Source organism: Salmo trutta, chromosome 8 (assembly GCF_901001165.1).
Source record: "Salmo trutta chromosome 8, fSalTru1.1, whole genome shotgun sequence".
Classification (NCBI taxonomy): domain Eukaryota; kingdom Metazoa; phylum Chordata; class Actinopteri; order Salmoniformes; family Salmonidae; genus Salmo; species Salmo trutta.
In genome coordinates, this window is record NC_042964.1 from 2575422 (window position 1) to 2581960 (window position 6539).

At 42.7% G+C, this 6539-nt stretch overlaps 1 pseudogene; it reads left to right on the forward strand.

Moving 5' to 3' along the window:
- The first annotated feature begins 857 nt into the window (after positions 1 to 857).
- LOC115199196 (sorting nexin-15-like) lies at positions 858 to 6539 on the forward strand (annotated as a pseudogene).

Below are 6539 nucleotides of genomic sequence, written 5' to 3' on the forward strand. Positions count from 1 at the left end.
GAACATTTTAACATCTTGACCATGTTCTGTTATAATATCCACCCGGCACAGCCAGAAGAGGACTGGCCACCCCTCATAGCCTGGTTCCTCTCTAGGTTTCTTCCTAGGTTTTTGGCCTTTCTAGGGAGTTTTTCCTAGGGAGTTTTTCCTAGCCACCGTGCCTCTTTCACATGCATTGCTTGCTGTTTGGGGTTTTAGGCTGGGTTTCTGTACAGCACTTTGAGATTTCAGCTGATATACGAAGGGCTATATAAATAAATTTGATTTGATTTGATTTGACTTTACTTCATTGGCCACCATGAATTTGTGTGAAGTGAGCCAAGCACGGCGCCAAGTTTACATCAAACGATGAAGCCCAACAAAATATCGCAGAGGGAATAGCCTTCCTGTAGAAAATATCCCTTTATAAACGATTGTTGAATTTGTTATCTAATAAACCTATGCCATTCACCTGGATATCGCTTACAATAGGAGATATTCCAAAATATTCATTATTCTGAAATAATGATTTTATCCCACTAGGTACAGCTTTTATTACAGTGTCATATTCCTTGCTTGAAAACCTCAAAGTTGTATCTTTCCATAAATTGTCTCCGCGTAAATAGATTCTCACTAATACGAACTAATTAGCTGACAAGGACAATGTTTTTTCGATAACCAGTTACGGTAAAATAACATCTTGTTTCTATCTAATATCGATCCATTATTCCATATAAAACATTTATGAGGTGAAAAGTTATTCAGAGTGGCCGACTAATTTTGTCGTCGTTATTTAGGAGTGTGATTGGACGCCAATTCTACATATTTAAGAGAAACTTCTACACGTACCGCGTTCGCCAGTTAGTAAATCGTAAATGTCCGAGTCTCATGGTTTCCGACTATGACCTGAACGCAGCATAAGAACCCTTCAAAAAGAGGGGCGTGTCTCGGTTGTCGCTGCGCAACCAACCAGGAAGCTACAGTGGAGAAGAAAAAAAAAATGTAAACAAGAACTAGTGTTTGTATCAAATATATTTATAATTAGCTTTTTGTTCTGTCTTTGTTTTGTATTGTATGACAGCCGACACAGACACGCCTGTCTATTGTTCCATTAGCTACCAGTATATAAATCTCCTATCCACACAGTGATGTCTCGGAAAGAAAGAGAAGAATATTATGGGTTTTTTTTTCTCGGTGACAGAACCACGCACCCACGAGAAGGGACACACAAAATATAAAGTCACCGCAAGGGTCGGTTTGTCAATTTGTCTTATTGGTATCTTAGTAGCCGCTAGCTAACTAGTTAACGTTTGTCATTTCAATGCATTGTTTTGACTGTCTTGTTATAACTAGCTAGTAGAGACTTTGTCAGGATAGTCATGTGTAATTGAGGGCTATTTGGTTGTTATTCTAAGAACATCTGCGCTTTCAATGACAGATTGACCAGGTGAATCCAGGTGGAAGCTATAGGCTCTTATTGATGTCACTTGTTAATAAATCATATTCAATCAGTGTCGATGGAGGAGACGGGTTAAAGAATCATTTGTAAACCTTGAGACATGGATTGTGTATGTGTGCCCAGTGGTGGAAAAAGTACTCAATTTTCATACTTGAGTAAAAGTAAAGATACCTTAATAGAAAATGACTCAAGTGAAAGTCAACCAGTAAAATATGACTTGAGTAAAATTATTTGGTTTTAAATATACTTAAGTATCAAAAGTAAATGTAATTGCTAAAATGTATAAATCATTTCAAATTCCTTATTAAGCAAACTAGACAGCACAACTGTCTATTTTGTTGTTGTTGATGGATAGCCAGGGGCACACTCCAGCATGTGTAAATGTATGGAGTAAAAAGTACATTATTTTCTTTAGGACTGTAGTAAAGTAAAAGTTGGCAGAAATATAAATAAAGTACAGATACCCCCCAAAACTACTTAAGTAGTACTGTAAAGTATTTTGATTTAAGTACTTTGCACCACTGTGTAACTCTGCTATTCAGAAGGTGAATTGGCAAGGCAAAATATTTAAGTGCCTTTGAACGGGGTTTGGTAGTAGGTTGCCAGGCGCACCAGTTTGTTTCAAGAACTGCAACTCTGCTGGGTTTTTCACTCAACCGTTTCACGTGTGTATCAAGAATGGTCCACCACCCAAAGGACATCCAGCCAACCTGACACAACTGTGGGAAGCATTGGAGTCCACATGGGCCAGCATCCCCGTGGAACTCTTTTGATACCTTGTAGTCCACGCCCCAACAAATCAAGACTGTTCTGAGGGCAAAAGTGATGCAGCTCTATATTAGGAAAGTGTTCCTTATGTTTGGTATACTCTGTGTATACCAGTAGCTGCACCTCAGAGAATGGGGAGGACAATCCTCCTCAGTGAATTTCATAAAAATGGTAAAACATTTAATGTTATCTATTTTAGATCAAAGTTAAATAAAGTTAGATAAAGCACTCTGTAGGGTAGCACCATGGTGTAGCCGGAGGACAGCTAGCTTCCATCCTCCTCTAGGTACATTTACTTCAATACAAAACCTAGGATGCTCATGGTTCTCACCCCCTTCCATAGACTTACACAGTAATTAGGACAACTTCCAGAGGACGTCCTCCAACCTATTAGGGCTCTTGCAGCATGAACTGATATGTTGTCCACCCAAAGGATCAGAGAATGACTCTAGTACTGAAAGCATAAGCTAGAAAGACAATAGTTGAACAGTTTTGTACAAATTTAATTTCTTCCAAAATGAAGTTTTACTTTATTAGCTAGCAAATGCAGCTAGCTAGCTTAGCCTACTGAAACACCCTGCTCAAACCGAGGGATGCTATGTTAGCTAGCTGGCTATGACTATCCAACACAACGCTGGAACTCTTCCAAGTCAAGGGCTTTTGGTTTTACTCATTTGTTGCCACTGGGGACTGCTGGTGTAAGTGCTAAACTGCTTACTGACTGTACGCTGTAATGTTACTGCATGATTGTAGCAGGTTTAGCTATGTTGACTATGATTTTAGCTAATATGGAGACAACGATGTAGGTTGTGTGTAGCAGTTATGATGTGGTTTGGCTTGGAAAGATGTTTTTTCTCCTGGTCACATCCAGCTGATGTGCTGTAAATTGAAGTCCACAAGTGAAGGGAAAAGGTTAGAGGAGGAGAGCGCATAGATGCGAGAAGGAATACAATGTGGCTGCTATGAAAGGGAACTGTGAAGGGTCTCCCGAGTGGCGTAGGGGTCTAAGGCACTGCATCACAGTGCTAGCTGTGCCACTAGAGATCCTGGTTGGGGCCGATGGGGCAGCACACAATTGGCCCAGCGTCGTCCGGGTTAGGGAAGGGGAAGGGTTTGGCTGGCCGGGACGTCCTTGTCCCATCGCGCTCTAGCGACTCCTGTGGTGGGCCGGGTGCAGTGCACGCTGACACGGTCGCCAGGTGTACGGTGTTTCCTCCGACACATTGGTGCGGCTGGCTTCTTGGTTAAGCGGGCATTGTGTCAAAAAGCAGTGCGGCTTGGTTGGATCGTGTTTCGGAGGATGCACGGCTCTCGACCTTCGCCTCTCCCGAATCTGTACGGGAGTTGCAGCGATGAGGCAAGACCGTAACTACCAATTGGATACCATGAAATTGGGGAGAAAAAAAAATAAGTTATGTGTGATCAGGCTGCCAATTTTGTTGAAAATTTCAAGCACAGCTGTTAGCTAGCTAATCAATTTCAAAGGGGCATTGTTGGGAACTCGTGATTCGTTGCATGACTTGAGCCTCAACCCCCGTGACTAGACCCTTCTTGGGTAACTAGACCCCCCCCCCACACACACACACACTCCCCTAGCCCCCCACCCTACTCCTCCCCCTTACCTGTTAGCTGCTGGTAATACTGTGCTTCCAACCCTCCTGTCCTTTGTACACATGGACTTCAAACCATTTTTCTCTTCTATGTAAATACAATGCACAGATCAATGAACTTATCACCCTGTCCTTACCTACCTTCTCTCCCTCCCTCACTCCATCTCTTGACCCTGCATGACTACCATCTCCCTCGCTGTTCTCTCGCTCTCTTCCTCCCTTCCTGCTCTCTTCCTCCCTTCCTGCTCTCTCTCTCTCTCTCTTCCTCCCTTCCTGCTCTCTCTCTGCCCCTCTAGTTTGTCTCCAAGCGTGGTCCTGAGGGTGTGAAGGGGGTGTTAGTATGGAGGAGGTACAGTGAACTGAAGAAGCTATGTGGAGAGCTGTCGTACACACACACAGAAACCTGTTCAGGAGACAGGAGAAGTTCCCTCCGTTCCCCCGCGCTCATCTCTTTGGTACGACCCTGTCACACGTCTCGCTCTCATTTGGTTTTCAAGTGGGGTCACATTGGCTGTTCTGAGGCTCTTTCTCTCAGTTGAATTCAAAGGGCTTTACTGGCATGGGGAAACGTTTTTACATTGCCAAAGCAAGTGAAATAGATAATAAACAAAAGTGACAAACACAGAAGAACAACAAAAGATTCAGTAAACATTAACAATAAACATTAACAGTAAACATGACAAAGATAGCTGATCATTTAATGCTTAAAATGTCTATGTACAGTGTTTTAGTAATGTCCAAATAGTTGTACGAATAGTAGGGGATGATAAATAAACAGATAAGTATTGGTGGTATTTACAATGTTTTCTCATGACAACAGGCCACAAATCTTGCTGCTGTGATTGCACACTGTGGTATTTCACCTAACAGATATGGGAGTTTATCGATGTTTATGATTTGTTTTCAAATTATTTTTGGATCTGTGGCAAATATGTATATCTAATATGGTCATACATTTGGCAGGAGGTTAGGAAGTGCTGCTCAGTTTCCACCTCATTTTGTAGGCAGTGTGCACATAGACAGTCTGCCTACGGCGACCTTTCTCAATAGCAAGGCTATGCTCACTGAGTCTGTATATAGTCAAAGCTTTCCTTAATTTTGGGTCAGTCACAGAGGTCAGGTATTCTGCCATTGTGTACTCTCTGTTTAGGGACAAATAGCATTCTAGTTTGTTTGGGTTGATTATTTTCAGTGTGTCAAATAGTTATCTTTTTGTTTTCTCATAATTTGGTTGGGTCTAATTGTGTTGCTGTCCAGGGCTCTGTGGGGTCTGTTTGTGTTTGTGAACAGAGCCCCAGGACCAGCTTGCTTAGGGGACTCTTCTCCAGGTTAATTTCTCTGTAGGTGATGGCTTTGTTATGGAAGGTTTGGGAATCGCTTCCTTTTAGGTGGTTGTAGTATTTAACGGCTCTTTCCTGGATGTTAATAACTAGTGTGTATAGTCCGAGTTCTGCTCTACATATTTTATTTGCTGTTTTGCATTGTACATAAAGTCAATTTTTTGTTGTTGTTGCAGAATTCAACATGCAGTCTCATTTTGGTGTTTGTCCCATTTTGTGAATTCTTGGTTGGTGAGTGGACCTCAGAACCGTAAAGGGCAATGGGTTCTATAACCGATTCAAGTATTTAAAAAAAAAATATATATATATATAATACATTCGTGGTCCTGGCAACTGGACCTTTTTTGGGAAACCATTATTTTTGTCTTACTGAGATTAACAGTCAGGGCCCAGGTCTGACAGAATCTGTGCAGAAGATCTAGGTGCTGCTGTAGGCCCTCCTTGGTTGGTGACAGAAGCACCAGATCATCAGCAAACAGTAGAGATTTGACTTCAGATTCTAGTAGGGTGAGGCCGGGTGCTGCAGACTGTTCTAGTGCCTTCACCAATTCATTGATATATATGTTGAAGGTGGGGCTCAGGCTGCATCACTGTCTCAACCCCGGCCCTGTGGGAAGAAATTCGTTTTGTGCCCATTTTAACCAATTGTGTACATGGATTTTATAATGTCGTATGTTTTTCCCCCAGCACCGCTTTCCATCATTTTGTATAGCAGACCCTCATGACAAATTGAGTTCAAAGCATTTTTTAAATCAACAAAGCATGAGAAGACTTTGCCTTTGTTTTGGTTTGTTTGTTTGTCAATTAGGGTGTGCAGGGTGAATACGTGTTCTGTCGTACGGTAATTTTGGTAAAAAGATAATTTGACATTTGCTCAGGACATTGTTTTCACTGAGGGAAATGAACTAGTCTGTAGGATTCTGCTGTTAATGATAATGAATTCACAGCCTCTCTCTCTCTCTCTCCCTTCTCTCTCTCTCTCTCTCTCTCCCTTCTCTCTCTCACAGGTAGGTTTGATGAAGGGGTGATTGAGGAGAGGAGGAGTGCAGCATGCTACTGTTCACCACCAACATCCCTGCTCTCTACAACAGCCCTCAGCTAAAGGACTTCTTTAGGGTGAGAGGGAAAAAGAAGCCCACACAAACACACAGAGACGCACGACACGGATGCACAGAGAAGCAGAGAAACACCAACAACATTTCAGTCCAGCTCTAAAGGGTTCTCCCTCTCTCTGTCTCTCTGTCTCCTAGTGTGGACAGGTGGTGAGACCACTGGACCCCTCTCTTCCCCCTCCCCCAGCGCAAAGGCTCAGACTGTGACCTAGCGGAGGAGGAGGGGACTGTGGCTCCTATCCAACCTGAGGGGAGGATGGGGTACGGCTGA